The sequence below is a fragment of the Chroicocephalus ridibundus genome, chromosome 1, assembly GCF_963924245.1.
Source record: "Chroicocephalus ridibundus chromosome 1, bChrRid1.1, whole genome shotgun sequence".
Lineage (NCBI taxonomy): Eukaryota > Metazoa > Chordata > Aves > Charadriiformes > Laridae > Chroicocephalus > Chroicocephalus ridibundus.
The window spans coordinates 26,864,458-26,880,973 of record NC_086284.1 but is presented as its reverse complement, the minus strand read 5'-3'; the positions used below and the strand labels follow the sequence as shown (position 1 = coordinate 26,880,973).

The window sequence follows — 16,516 nt, the reverse complement described above, 5'->3', positions numbered from 1 at the left end:
AGAGGACTGAAGCTTTTCGGTCTCGATTATAAGCCAAGGGCATATTGCCCACTCCTTTGGTCAAATGAACAGCTTGCCTAAAAGAACTGTCAGACTTGATACTCTTTCCTGTTTCATCTCCTGCTGCTTCCATCTGACACAGAATTGCCTCTACCAAGCGTATCTGAGCTCTTTATATTTCCCCTGCTGAAGTGTAGCTATTTGAAAATACAACACATTAGACCTAAACTACCTGATCGTGTCTTTTTATCAATATATGAAAATATTACCTTGTCAACTGTGAGTCCAAGTATAGATGAACAGCATGGGATTTATTTGAGCAAAACCATGTAGGAACAGAATGCTTCCATATATCTTGAAGAGCTTAGGCCATATTGACTCCTTTCCCCTGCTTCTACTCCTACAAGAAGAGAAATAGTGGTATAAAGAATCACCTACCCTTCTCCACTCTGTACTCATAGTGGCAGGGAGAAAAACAAGGTGAACTGCTCAAGGAATGTTGGAGTGGATAGTCAAATAATGTCCTCTGAACTTGTTTCTAACTTTTCTGTGGTTTGGATGGGCTGTAAATAATGTGATCCCTCTAGCACTGACTAATCTGCATCAGCTGTTGGGATTACTGCCTCAAGATATCCCACGTCTCACAAAGGGCTTCCACATACTTTGCTTTACCTTATTACAGCTGCACTGTAAACTACGAACCAACTCAAAAGTTGTTATGACATCCCAATTTGGCAGCAACCCCCCCCCCAAACAATAATAATTAAAAAAATAATCCTTGGGAGTAGAAGAGACAAGTAGTCACAGTAACATCCAGAGAAGTTCAAACAGTGTGCAACATATGAACTAGATTTTAGACCCCGGTAAAATCCATCCTGTAAAATGCTGACACCAAAGACTTTGGGGTACGTCTGGCTTACAGCTTTTAATGCCAGTAATCCCAAGATGCACAGGGGGTTTATACTTAGATAAGATCACTCTAAGCAATGGCAGGAATATAAGAGCTAGTTTCTTTAGCTGAAGTACCTCTCTTGTGAACCAAGTCAGGCGTGCACAATAATCATGCTCCTGAACAAGCAGGGTTGGAAAATCCCCACTAGCTGGTAGGTCTCTGCATTTTATTTTAATATAACTACATTCAGTGTAGTTTTCTCATTTTGTCATCTGTGTCTCCATAAACCTTTGTAGCTATGTTATGTATCACAAATATTTTGTTCTTATCTTAATGACTCTTGAGAGAAATCTCATCTCTAGTTGAGATATTTGAAATGCCAATGCCATTGCCATAGGAGTAGCTTTCAAACATGGATACTCTCACGGCATCCCAGCACATACGGTGTGTGAAAAAGCTCGTAAATTGCATGGACTGATTAACAGAGGGCCAGTATGTTTGATGAATCATCTTCTCATCGTCATCATCAGCCAGGAACATTTTCTGGTATAGAGTAGGAAAACAGGAGGGAGTCCAAATCTTATAGATCCCAAAGAAGTTTCTGACAATGATGTCACAGTGTTATACTCTGCCCTGATATCTGAAGCTACCCGATACAGAGTGATAAAATACAATGGTTGCCTTCACACCAAGAATTCTGGACTATACAGGCAGCTGCCGGCCTTTTTTATCACTTTCCTGAACAATTCCTGGGGGACACACCTTCAGCATGTTTGCAAATGTCACCAAGCTGTGGGGGAACAGTCAAAACCCTGGAGAGCAGGACTGCTCTGCAAAAGGCCTTTGATAAGCATTAAAAATGGGCTGAGAGAAACCTTATGTTGTTTAACAAAAACAAATGTAAAATTGCGCACCTGGGTCAGAATAACCTCGTATAGTATCAACAGGCTGGGGACTGACTGGCTAGGAAGCAGCTTTGCTGGCAGAAGCCTGGGAGTACCGGTGGTCAAGTTGAGCGTGAGAAAGCAGTGCCCTTCTGAGATAATGAAAGCCAACTATACAACAGGCTGCATTAGCAATAGCACATTCAGCAGGACAAAAGAAGTGATCAATACCCTCTACTTGTTATTTGGAGGCAGCACCTGGAGTACTCTGTACAATTTTGGGCCCACCAGCACAAGAAAGACTTTCAAACTGGAGCAAATACACTGGACAGCCACTAAGCTGCTTAAGGGCTTGGAATATGTGGCGTACCAGGGAGGTCCGAGGTAACAGATTATTCAAGATAGATGGAAAAAAGACTAAAGGGGAATCTAATTGCTGCCAGCAATTACCTAGAGAGGGAAACCTAGAGATTCTTCTCAGTAAGTGCACAGCAAGAGAATAAGCTTTCACAGGTTGCAATAAGGGAAATTCTAAATGAATACAACAAAAAAGTCATAGAGATTAGACACTGGGACAAGTTTGCCCAGAGAGACTGAAGAACCTCCATCCTTAAGAGACATTCAGAACTTTCTGGACAGGAGCCTGAGCTACTTCTGAGGTAGCCCAGCTCTGACCTGGGCATTGGACCGGGTGAACTCAAGAAGTCTTTCCCAGCCTAAATTATTCTCTTCTTCTGAGACAGTAGTGAGAAGAATAGAAAATGACATGACACCTACCTGGCACATACCTACAGACAAAATCAATCTATTTTGGGTCTGTAAACTGTCTCCAAGCATAGAAGTTGGTATTTGCTGCCTGTTGAGGCCCCCCACTGTGGCAAAACAGTGGTTTAAAATAATTATTTGGCAGAAAGATCAATCACTATTAAAGGTAAAATGATTCAATTCTGAGCTTGCCAACCATCCTTGCTTATTAATAAAGTCACCTAACAACCATCCCTTGACATGAACAAAACCACAAATCCATCCTCTGTGCAATAAAACCAGTTTTGATCATGTCTGAAAAGGACTTCTGAATCCTGCTGCTCTTTGCTCAAAAGTGGGCATCTCCCTCGTCCTGCTGACTGGGATAAAGGGAAGCAAGGGCTGGGACAGTTAACCAGATGAGGAGCTTATTGAGCAAAACTGACAGAAGAAACCAGAGCACTCCTCACTCCAGAAATTTTCAGTTATGAAATGGCCCTTAGGAGCCATTACAGCCTGATGTCGCTTCAGAGCAACTGCACTCATTGCAGCCTGTATTAGCCTCAAAGCAGTTTCAGATTACGTCCACCAGCAATTGCTCCCTTAGGACTATTTCATTCTGCTTTTGATACAGAAAGTCAGACGGAACTGGATCACAAAAACCACAGAATGTCACATGCGGTACAGAACCATTCAAATACGGCAACATCTAGTGAACAAGACACAGAGGAAATAAAAAAGTCAAAAGATGTTCAGGAGATTAATGTCAAAATCATTAAGAAAAACATTGCCAAAGCCCCCAAAATATACAGTTCTAAACCAAAACCACTCAGTTAAGACTTTGGAAAAAATGCTTTGTGGACATGCCCAGTATGCTATGCTGCTTAAGAGCAATAATAATAAAGTTGAGTGTTTATGGGTAAGGTTGAATGGGAGGGCAAATAAGGGAGATGTTGTGCTGGGAGTATGCTACAGGCCGCCTGGCCAGGATGAGGAGACGGATGAGGTATTCTATAAGCGGCTGGCTGAAGTCTCGCAATCGCCAGCCCTTGTTCTGGTTGGGGACTTCAACCTGACGGGTATCTGCTGGAAATATAACACAGCAGAGAGCAGGCAGGCTAGGAGGTTCCTCGAGTGCATGGAAGATAACTTCCTGACACAACTGGTAAGTGAGCCTACCAGGGGAGGTGCCTTGCTAGACCTACTGCTCACAGAGAAGGACTAGTGGGAGATGTGGTGGTCGGAGGTCGTCTTGGGTTTAGTGATCATGAAATGGTCAAGTTTTCAATTCGTAGCAATGTAAGGAGGGGGGTTAGCAAAACCTCCACCTTGGACTTCCAGAGGGCGGACTTTGACTTGTTCGGGACACTGGTTGAGAGAGTCCCTTGGGAGACAGTCCTGAAGAGCAAAGGGGTCCAGGAAGGCTGGACGCTCTTCAAGAAGGAAATCTTAAAGGCTCAAGAGCAGGCTGTCCCCAAGTGTTGCAAGTCTAAAGGGCGGGGAAAGCCCTCATCTACAAGAAGGGTCAGAAGGAGGATCCGGGGAACTACAGGCCTGTCAGCCTGACCTTGGTACCAGGAAAGATCATGGAGAGGATCACCTTGAGTGAGCTCTCACGGCAAGTGCAGGGCAGCCAAGGGGTCAGGGCCAGCCAGCATGGGTTTAGGAAAGGGAGGTCCTGCTTAACCAACCTGATCTCTTTCTATGACCATGTGACCCGCCTTCTGGATGCGGGGAAGGCTGTGGACATTGTCTATCTGGACTTTGGTAAGGCCTTTGACAGCGTCCCCCACAGCATTCTCCTGGAGAAGCTGACGAATCATGGCATAGACAACTGTACTCTTCGCTGGGTTAAAAACTGGCTGGATGGCCGTGCCCAGAGAGTTGTGATTAATGGGGTGAAATCCTCTTGGCGGATGGTCACCAGTGGTGTCCTCAGGGCTCAGTTTTGGGGCCGGTTTTGTTTAATATCTTTATTGATGATCTGGATGAGGGGATTGAGTGCACCCTCAGTAAGTTTGAAGACGACACGAAACTAGGTGGGAGTGTTGATCTGCTTGAGGGTAGGAAGGCTCTACAGAGGGACCTGGACAGGCTGGATCGATGGGCCAAGGCCAACTGTATCAGGTTTAATAAGGCCAAGTGCCGGGTCCTGCATTTCGGTCACAACAACCCCAAGCAGCGCTACAGGCTTGGGGAAGAGTGGCTGGAAAGCTGCCCGGCAGAAAAGGACCTGGGGGTGCTGGTGGACGGCCAGCTTAACATGAGCCAGCAGTGTGCTCAGGTGGCCAAGAGGGCCAACAGCATTCTGGCTTGTATCAGGAATAGCGTGGCCAGCAGGACGAGGGAAGCGATCGTGCCTCTGTACTCGGCACTGGTGAGGCCTCACCTCGAGTCCTGTGTTCAGTTCTGGGCCCCTCTGTACAAGAGGGACATTGAAGTGCTGGAGCGTGTCCAGAGGAGAGCTACCAGGCTGGTGAGGGGTCTGGAGACCAGGGCATATGAGGAGAGGCTGAGGGAGCTGGGCATGTTTAGCTTGGAGAAGAGGAGGCTGAGGGGAGACCTCATTGCCCTCTACAACTACCTGAAAGGAGGCTGGAGAGAGGTGGGTGTTGGCCTCTTCTCCCAGGTGAATAATGACAGGACCAGAGGAAATGGTCTGAAGTTGCAGCAGGGGAGGTTTAGATTAGATATTAGGAAGAATTACTTTACTGGAAGAGTGGTCAGGCACTGGAACAGCCTGCCCAGGGAGGTGGTTGAGTCACCATCCCTAGAGGTGTTTAAGAAACATCCAGATGTGGCACTTCAGGGAATGCTCTAGTGGCAGAGATTCTAGGTTGTTTGGTTGGACTCGATCTTAAGGGTCCTTTCCAACCATGAAGATTCTGTGATTCTGTGAATAACAAACCTTTACATATCTCTACGGAAACTACCACCAATTCTGAGAAAATGCCTGAGAGATACATGATACGATGAGTAAACCTCAGTAACTGAAGCTTTGTGTAGATGGTTGAATTTTACCTAAACAGCTATAAAGAATTGGTGTGCTGAGTCTGGCCACGATGGAGTTAACTTTCTTCGTAGCAGCCCAGATGGGGGTATCCTTCATATTCCATACCATATAAAGTTATGCTCAGCAATAAAAGCTGGGTTAGAAGAAGGTGGGGAGTTTTACTTCCAAAGTGGCCGTTGCTCGGAGACTGGCTGGACATTGCTCTACTTTGAGAGGTGGTGAGCATCACTTGAGTCTTGCCCCCTCTATTTCCTTCACTTACTAAATTGTCTTTATCTCAACCCACAAATTTTCTTGCTTTTGCTCTTCCCTTATGCACTGTTGTCCTGGGGGAGGGGAGGGAGTGAGCAAGCAGCTGTGCGGGTGCTCAGCTGTTGGCCAGGGTCAACCCACAACCATCTTCTCTAAATCAGTAACAATTTTGTCTTTTCATCACCATTATTTGGCAGTAAATTCACTGTAACAGTTCAGAGATCTTGGTCTGAATAACAAGTTTGAAAGACAAGTTATTGTTTCCAGCAGATTAATCTACTACAGAATGTACAATATTAAAATCATGGTGTGGGATCAGACAGGATTTAGAAGAAACCTCAAGAGGTCATTTCATTCATATCTGCTCACGGTGGGACCCATGCTGCCTCTTAAAGCATGGAGACACCAGAAATCAAAAGCATCTTTCCGTTGTGCAAGGCATCAACTCCCAGTTCCTGGCTGACGCTGAGCTCCAAACCCTGTGGTAGCCAAAAGGTACAGTATCAGGTGAGTTGCCCCTACAAAAAGAAAAGAAAAATACAATATAGCACATCACTTTTTCAACCACAGTCCATAGTCCTCCTCTGTCTCCTCCCTCCCAGTTCCAGACAGAAGGCACAGTTAACTGGGTCTAAACCATTTTGACGATTGTTTGAAAGCTCCATCATTAGAAGCTGCTATGCAAAAGTCTACCTCAGTATTTACTTCTCATGATTAGAAGCTGTTATGCAAAAGTCTACCTCAGTATTTACTTCTCATGATTAGAATGCCTCTTTCTGATGTCCGATTTAAACCCTCCTTGTTTTAATTTTATAACATTACTTCTGATCATATCCTTTCTGGGCTTAGAAAAAGTCCTTACCTAGTTTTTCAGTATTTGAGAAATAGTATGTTTCTTTTCAATTTCTTTTCCCACTAAAAAGAATAAAAAGGTAGGATTCTTCTAATGTTATATCACTGATCCTCATCAGTTCTTGTAGTGTATATTTAAAGCTTCTGTCCCATTTTTCAACTCTGACTGTATTTTCTGTTACTCCAAGTTTACTTGTCAGGCTCTAAATGTTTGAAGAATGAAACATCCTGAACTTGCAGAACTGCCCTGTCACCAGTTCCAGAGCAGTATGAACAGACAGAGCTGGTCAGATTATGCATTACAAATGGATAAACCAAGAAATTTATTTTAATAATCTGTTCTTGAATGTTGTAGTTGGTTCAGATTTTAGCAAACGTGTTCCTTATAAGGCTTAGCAGTGCAAACTTCTGCAGGCAGCAGGTTCATACACAGTTTATAGCAGATACTACTGATACGTGATTTGTTATTGTTTCTGATAACTGGCTGGCAACATTATCAAAGAATAAGAAATACTTTAATGAAGATTTCTATTTATGCTAAAATTGTAGTATCTTTAGGTTGAACAGCCAACATACATGCAAATGCTTTGGGTTTTTTTAATCCAAAGAATTCTTTCAGCTTTCATCAGAATGTTTTCCCTCATGTAAGTCAGTGCTAACACTGATCTGCATAACTCCAACGTTGCTCTGCTGTGAGACTTTCTGAAACTACTGCAAAACTAAATTCTGCACTTTTGCCTCAAATACAGACATAAACTAAAAATTAATACAAATACTGTATTCCTTTTCACTCTTATTGAGTTCCACAGTAGTAAACACTATATAACTGGTCAGTCAGTTTTCAAAGTGCAGTCTCTGACAGTTTCATTAATCTAATTGAAAAATGCTATTAGTTGCTTACTATTGTCTACTATTTGAGTATTTTGCTCTGTACAATAAATTCAATGAACCTCAGAAAAAAAGAAATTATACCAGTAGCTTGTCATATCTTTTTATACCAGTAATATATTAAATTTGAAAGTGGCATACATACAAATTTCTCCTGATCTGGAACAAAGTTTGTACCTGCCAGCAAGGAGATTAACATCCAATTAAAAAGACATAAATACATCTTAAAAGTAAACTGTCATGTTTAACCCCAGCCAGCAGCTAGGACCATGCAGCCGTTTGCTCACACCTCCCCTTCCCCTGCCAAGAAGGGTAGGGAGAAGAGGGAGAAAAGGAAAGAAAAAAATCCAAAACTCATGGGTTGAGATAAAGACAGTTTAATAAAACAATATCAGAAAAGGAAAACAATAACAACACAAGTCACTCTCATCGCTCCATGAATTGGCACCGTCCTGAGCAGTGATCCTGTATTCCGCCCACCCCAGCCAACCCCCATTTATATACTGAGTATGATGTCTATGGTACAGAATATTCCATTGGCCATTTCATTGTTCTCTCTGTGCTCCTTTTCAGCTTCCCATAGAAGTTGAGAAGGAGCACAGAGTCCTTGAAAAGCATAAACATCGCCTAGCAACAACTAAAACAATATGTATTGTTGACATTCCTTTCATACCAAATCTGAAACACAGCAACCACTAGAAAAAAAATTAATTCTGCCCCAGCTGAAACGAGCACATAAACTTAGAGGAGATTTTGCACTTGCAGAAACATATAACAGTATCCAATATGTCAGCCACATCACCAATGCATTTTAAACTGAAGTTTTATTAAAGACAATAGAAGACTTTATACATCAGTGCACAGGTTCCCTACGGGCTGGGGCACAGAAAAACAGATTGGCTGTAAAGAGTATCTTTCTATTTCAGTCAAAAGCTTCACAGAAGATCTGTAGATCAGTACTTGAAATCCATCAACAGTTCCTTAAACTAAGCAACATCAGTTCTTGGTCAAAAATGCATTACCATTTAAAGATGATTACTTAAAATCAAGCTAAAAAAAGAAAAGAGAGAAGGCTAGTAGTTCTGCTTTTTGGCTTACCTAATATAGTTATGTTACAGGAAAAAAAGGAGCTGAGCCAACACTGTAAAACTTAAGCTAGAAGGCATCTACATGGTGGTTTACATGAGGCAATGGTGCCACCCAATGTCCAGAAATTATATATAAGCTTGTTTTTCTTTATTGCTCCAAGAGCAAGCAAAAAAACCCAAACCCAACAAACTGTATGTAATGCTTACCTGTAATCATACCTGTATGCAAAGGCTTGGCTCAGACACAAGATTAACAGATGTGGTGAATTTCAAAACAGGCAAATATTTCATATTTCTTTTGTTTCAGCTTGAATTCTCTGTAAAATGGACATTAGCACAGCTCAGGTAAATTCAGAGAAGCTGTCAAAACACATTTACCAGCATTTTCCTAAGGCTGTCATTATTTTAGTTTCTCACTTTTGGGGCTCCTCATAGGGATCAGTCTTCAGCATGTTCCAAGCAGTGCGTGGACTTTACTATGAGAGTACTAAAATCAAATCTCTTGTGTGGCAATCACAGAGCCTTGAATTTAGCCTGTGTTCAAAGGACAGTAACTTTTTAGAAAGGCAGTCATCCATAACTATAAAGAATTCAAACAAGTTTATCATATTGGAAAAGTTTAACAGATCATTAATGACAGTCACTGTTAAAAGCGTACATCTCACTTTTACTTTGAATTTTGCTCTCATCCTTCTACTAGAGGAACATTACATTACTATGTCCAAAATAAAAAATTACTCTGATAAGCATATACCTCTTTCTTGTATAAGAAATTCTAAGTCTGTAAGTAAATCTAAACAATTGATTATTTATACCACTTTGCAGAACATGCTTTCTACACTATAAAACATGCTGCCTGCTCTTTGAGCTATCTTCAATTCTTCCAAATCATCTATAAATGTAAATACAAGAAATTACACACAGCAAGTCACACTTACGTTTACACAAGCATCCACATGACAAAAAGCAGTCTTGCGTTAAGATCTATATCCCTGTAGTAGAATGTTCTGATAGTTTTTCATCTTGCCTGCTAGTCCTATATACAACTATGGGTTTGTGCTGCCTTATTTTCACCATATTCATAACTGAATCTTACGGTCATCTAACTAATAAACAGCTCCCTTCATAGGCCCTTAATTTCCACAATACACATAGTATTTATTAGTTGAGCATATTCAATTTTTTTTTTCTTCAAAAGAATTGTTTTCATAGCTTTGCATGTACCACCTTTGAGACATTTCTGGAGGACAAGGGAGCAATTTGACCTTTTAGAGTAATTAGTCAGCCTGTTGAGTAAATTTCAATATTTGATATTCTATCCAACAGATTTTTGTAGCTTTCATATGAAGACGGTTTGAAGTTTTAAATTCTCTAAATATATTTTATTAACAGATTTCTGTGACAGCATGATTAAGATAGTCATATAATAGCTAATTTATTTTAAGTATAGCTATGGACATGCTATGAACACTCCAAGGAAACTTTTATAGTACTCCATTTGTGGCAATTGTTTGCTTTGTGACAAAGCAAGCAGAGAAATAACACACCTATGTTTCTTTTTAGAAAAAAATATACATGTATTGGATTTGTGTATGCATAGGCAGAGTACCATGCACACTCACTTCGAAAAGATGTTTTATTACGTTCTCTTTCAAAGCATGTTTTCTGTAAGCTGTAGTGTCTATATGTATCTCTATCTAGTTATCTTTTCATACTGTTCAGGCCTACTGCTTAGCCAGTATATTTTCAGTAAGTTAGTGAAAAAGAGAAAGAAATTAATTTCTTGGTGTCTGTACAGAAGATATTGATATTATATCTTTTTTTTTTCTTTTTTTTTCCTGTAAGTCAAAATTTGAACAGTCTTTGAAGTGCTTGGGATATTTTCTAGTGAATAAATGGCTTGGATTACTGTCAGAAATTCATAACAAGTACATGTCATACTAACACTGCAAGTGTTATTTTTAAAACATTCTACCAGTGTTGAAAGCACAAGGAGTCTGCATAATCCGTGCACATCTAATTAGGACTGAGTCATATAAATGATACATAATGATTTGGCAGCTTATTGCCAGATGGTTTGCTATCAGATCAAGTAGTAGTAACTTAGCTTCTTTTCTCCATTCTCCCCATCCCCAATTTTCATTTATATCCATTTCATTTCTCTACTTAAAAATAACATTCAGTTCTTTTGATTTTATATACACAAACCAGTCAAACCCGACTGATTTATTTTTTTTACATCCAGGCTGCCTCCTTGCTTTGCAATCTTTTTGCTTTTACAAGTGCATTTATTTCATTAATTGCACTTAGGCACCAGAGAGTTTATGCAATCTAACTAAAAACTGTTCAACTCTTCACTCCTTCCAATTAGTGATGTGCAGCTGGTCACCTACATTAAATTTGTTTTGTGCCATAACCCTATTGTCTGATTTTCTTATTTTAAACAGTTCTTGTGTCTAAGCTGTGGGGGGGGGTGTGGAGATTATGAGGGAATTATAAACACATAATCACTCAAATCAAAGTATTTGAGATTCATAAACACTTAAGGTTTAGTATTATTTGAATATTCCTGAACTCCATAATTTTCTATCTTAAAGCATTTATGGTACACTTACCTTGCTGTGCTAAGTTTATTAAATATAAAGTAAATAAAGTTTAAGTGTTCTTTTTCCTAAAATCTTCACATTTTCCAGTAGGACAATCCAGTTATTTAAGTGAAAGGATGAAAACATCTGTACATCTAAGTGAATAGAACTAAGCTTACAATAACCCTGGTACCATAACTTTTAACTTACCTTCTCCACCTTTACATTATTTAGTTTCAGTCTTAGTTTTGTGTTTTTCTAGATCCAAACAACACTTAATCAACATCAGACAGTAATGGTAGTTTCCCAGCAATCAAAGCAAATATTCACAATTACAAGTTTTGAGGAATTCACATTAACATCAAAAGCAAAGCGTGCTACATTTTAATTCATGTTTTATAAGCACAGAGATCTATTAATAGGTGTGAAGAAAAAAATCACAGAAAAAGGACATCCTTGTATACAGATTAAAAAGTTACTTTTGGGTTAAGAGTCTTATTCAGAGTGTCAGGAAGATAAAGTATCACCCCCTTGGTTACTCTGGGATTTGGATCCATGCTACACTGTGTGTTAAACTATGCTGATACATGGGCAGAGCTGTGAAGAATCACATTAGAATTTCCCAAGAGCTGAGGCTTTTATCAGAAAGCATGCAAATTTATCAAGTGAAGTTTATTTGCCTTACCCGAGAGGCTGTGCGTTTTGTTTAAAGTGGATATTCCCCACAGTAGGGATGCTCTGAACAATACAATTTAGATGCCAAATCTTCAGAAAGCAGTGCCCATTGGTTGCTATGCTTCATACTGCTCACACCACTGCGTTGGTGACATTCTGTCTTTCTCCAGGATAAGTATGCAGATCAAGGTATTAAAAGAGACAATACAGTAGAACATTATCATTAACACTTCCTATACAGAAGAGACCAAAAAAGGCCAAATGAAAACGCTTAGCTCTTTTAGAAGCATAATGTGTTACGTATTGATTCATATAGTTAAATAAACATTTGGCATTTCATATTATTTTCCTTATTACTATAATCTTTTTCACTTGATTTACAAAATGTTTATATACAGGAAAATAAATATCATACAGTGGTAACATAGTGGCATAAAAATCAGTGTAAAAAAAGAGCTGCAGTACAGCATTGTACAGCAAGGGTAAGACTACTGGAGCTATCCAGTGAATTAATTCCTATTTCCAGAGAACCATGACTGGATGGGAACATCAGTCTTTCTTTGGAATAAGCAATGATCTCAAATGGTCTTTGCCCTTTAAAACTTAGCCTGGAACCCAAGAATAAATGAACACTAATCTCATTAGTTTGCATTAAAGGCTTTCTCAAATGGTGAGAGGCAGAAACGGTGCAGAAGCTTAGACTGACCAGCATGTCCATCATGCACTATCACAAGAGCCAACTGCTCACGGCTACAGCTGCAGTAAACTGGAATAGGCAACCTCCAAATAGACTAGAACAATAGCATGGGCTGGAATGCAGTTTAGCCCACAAATGGAAAGTGACAATATATATAAAGTCCCCAGAGAAATGATACAGAAACCTATCTACTTGTAATCCAGTGTTTAGATGTTGCCTTTCTATGCTGGGATGGGCTTTCCTGTTTTAAATAAAATATGAAGGTTATGTACAAAGAATGCTGCCTCTACTGTCCCAGCAGAACTCCTGTACACCTCTGTTTGGGCCCCTGGCAACATACCAAAAATCCTAAGTACTCAATAGATTCCTATGTTAAGTTCTATGATGCCTGGCCTTCCACAGGGACGTTAGCCAGTCCTCTTTAGTTCACTTAGGTCATGTTTTATAATGGTAATAGTCCCTGTATAGACACTAATGTCATTCTGTCTCCACACCCCATGACACTTTACCAACATTAGGATTAGTTTAACAGATGAGATAACTCCTGTTCCCATGTCAAATTCAGTTTCTTAACACCCTTATTAGTGCTCTGGTAAAAGCCACAACATAGAACACCCAGTACGAAATATTAAAATAATTCTTTAAAGGCCTGACCTGCTACCATTTTAAAGCATTGCTTGCACCAATGAAGGCCAGATTGCTTTTTTCTCCAAGTCAGAATGTGGACATGTTTAAAGAAGCCCTTAACTGTCACAGGCAACAAGAGCACCTACATAGCTGAACTCGTTGCGCACACTGAGGAATAAAGGAAAATCCACAACAGATACTTTTTTGTCACCAAAGCATTTTCTTAATTACCATAAGCTAAAAACCTAAGTAGATAGTATATTTGGGTAGACTAAGCAACACTCATCCTAACTGTGCAAGGCTACCTTAAAAAGTTGGAAAATATGGGTCAATCATTATTTTCTAGTAGCAAGCTGCAGTAGTTGGTGCATTGCAAAAACACAAAGGTTGAAATAGAACATCCATGTGTAAGAATCCAATATCCCATTGAACAATGAGAAAGCAGGAACAGCAGAACCTTCCTCTTCCCTTCCCAGCAGCATTAAAATCCCAGACTACGTGACAGGTAACAAGGAGAACATTAACAGAAATTTCGCATCAGGACAGCGTATCTATCCACACGGCCATCCAGTAAAGGCTGATGCGACAATCAAGGGGAAGGGCAGTATACCAGGTATTCTCAGTTCCTAAACAAATAAACCCCAGCAGAAGTTACTTACAGTGTTTCCCCACCCCACATACACGATAATTAATTGCCCCTATGTACCCCATGTTTCTAGTTCAGAAAGGAGTGACACTCAGAGTCTCCACATCATTGGAAGAAAGAAACAAGAGTTTTAACTATTTAAAGAAAGTTTATCAGCTCACCTATGGCCCTTGGATAATCACAGTTTTAATTATTCCAATCCTGCTGGCTCTATCCAGACCATCAGTCTCTCCCAACAGATGTGAATCTCCTCACTGTCAGGCCTCACCAGTGCATTAGCCACTTAGTCAATCAATGTCATATCATTCCTTGATGGCTCTTTGATCTTGTATTTGTTGTCTTTCATCAGTGATGAAAAAAGGGGTTGTTATTCATGTCGTAACAGTCAGACTTGCTCCTTCACAGAGCACTGAAGTGGTTGTACATGGGCTGCGTCCACAGCCACAGGGTTTCCAGCCTATAGAATTCTGGCAACACACAGCACCAGCTACCCTTGCAAAACAGCTCTCACTACTGTTTTGGCTGCCGCAGGCCCAGCCTTAGGGACCATCTCGAGCAAGCATCTTACCACTATTACCACCCTCAGCAGTTCTTATTTCCCCTCTACTCCTCCCTGACCCTCAACACCGCTTACAGTTCCAGACTGGGCGTTCACCTCACAGATGAGGTAAGTCACTATCAAAATGTGCTTCTGCTCTAGGCCAAGTAAGAAAAACTTTATTCCTATACTGGAATCCCAGTTCACTGAAGCCGTAGCTCAACCGCTGCACTGCACGACACTCTACTGTCATCAGACAGACGGTGCCAGCAGAATAACTTCCAAATTCACTGCTGAGCTTAACATTTTTCTCCCTTTAGAGACCAGCTGCAAATCTGGGCAAACAGTCAAGTTTTTCTTATTTCTATTCAAGGACAAACAATTTACACCAAAGGAGAAAAAGCAAAAGGAATGTTTGGTATCTACTTTTATCGTCTATGGTGACACTTAAACTAGCGGGTATGCTGTATGTTTATGACTTGACACAACAGTATTTTCTAAACAGTCACTGAAAATAGAATCATAGAATTGCCTAGGTTGTAAGGCACCTTTCAGATCGAGTCCAACCATCAACCGAACATTGACAAAGAACATCACTAAACCATGTTAATAAGCACCACATCTACTCATCTTTAGCACCCAGTTTCTTGTCAGATAAGGCAAAGGCTGACATGCAGATGAACTGGTAATAAAGGGACTGGATTTTCACCTTCAAGCTCTAGAGAAGTATTATCCAAGATGCAAGGACTTCAAACACTCACAAAGACAGGAGAAGTATTTTGAGCATTTCTGTATCACCCAAAAAAAGCAGGATATTTAAGCACCTAAATACTTTGAAGAAGTCTACCTCCTCATTTAAAATTGGAAGTGCATTACCTGGAATATTTACCATGTCAAGTGGGGAGGGGAAACCTCATCAACATACACATACGCCTTAGCATTTGGCCCATCTGTCGGCTTATTCTGAAGTCATGAGTTACATCCTCGGCTACAGTCACAAAAAGGTCCCAATGGATTTTTCAGCTTTGTGGCTCCTCTGAAACAGGCAAGCACGATTTCAGGGGACCAGTTCCTCCCCATGTATACTCAGAGGGGTCAAGATCCAACACAGAGCTGCATGTTACTCAACTCTGAAGCGAAGCTTTAGCAAAGATAGATTGCTACAGCACAGTATCTAAAAAGGGAGTAGGGGCAGAATACTGACATTTTGCCTCTTCCACAGAGGGACACTCAGGACTCTGAATGCAACCATCTCCCCCTGTCCTTCGTAACACCCATGACCAGAAGGGCAGCATATAACTTATGTACCACTGACAACCAAAACCAGGATCTGTGTACCTGCCAGGTCTCCATATAGAATGCAGGAGGTTAAGGACTGCCTGTGGCAGGGGATGGGGTCCTGAACTAACAGCTAGAGCTACACAGCTAGGAGACAACAGGACATTTACATTGTAGTGGATTGTGGCACTCGATACAGAGACAGAAAAGCCCTCGTAAGGAGGGTAAGTGATCTGTAGCATAAATAATGTTATGTTGCTTTTTGCTAGGCCTAAGAGAATCTCAGCACCAAGGTGGGGAGATACCTGTAACAATGTGATAGTCAACTCTAAGAGGTTTCCCAGCGTATTAGAGGACTGAGGATATTGTCACAGATAGCTGCTTATTTTCCATTCTCCCACACATATAGGCTCAACAAAATACGAATTTCTCAGAGTAGAGGAGAGTAACCTACTCACACTGCTGCATTTCACTTGTGTCCCAACAGCTTCCTCACACAGCCCCTGCCACCGTGCTCCCGCCGTGGCTGCCAGGCCCTACGGCTTGCGGGCCGCCATGGCCGGAGCCCTTCCCCCCTCCACCCCCGCCTAGACTCTGCCTCGCTCCTCCCGGCCGCCGGCAAAGCAGGCACCACCGACGCCTACCGCCATTTGCGGCACTTCAACGAGGCCTCAGCAGTCACAGCCATCCCCCTCAGCGCTTTAGTTTATTTCAGTCAGAGAGCAGCAGCCGAGCTCTCCGCCCGGCCCCCGCTCCCGGGCAACCTCCGCGCCAGGGAAAACCCCGCCGCCCCTCAGGAACGTCGAACCGAAAGGCAAAGGGGAAGCGGCGAGGAGGAGGAGGGCTGGAGGAAGGCT

At 41.3% G+C, this 16,516-nt stretch overlaps 1 long non-coding RNA gene across 1 annotated transcript; it reads right to left on the bottom strand.

The window, feature by feature from the left end:
* Nucleotides 1-7,669: 7,669 nt before the first annotated feature.
* On the bottom strand, nucleotides 7,670-14,404 carry LOC134518157 (uncharacterized). The gene is made up of 4 exons (XR_010071890.1): nucleotides 14,005-14,404; nucleotides 11,884-12,033; nucleotides 8,821-8,930; nucleotides 7,670-7,702 (listed from the first exon to the last, which is right to left on the bottom strand). It is a non-coding gene; the product is annotated as an uncharacterized LOC134518157 (long non-coding RNA).
* Between the last annotated feature and the right edge of the window lie 2,112 nt (nucleotides 14,405-16,516).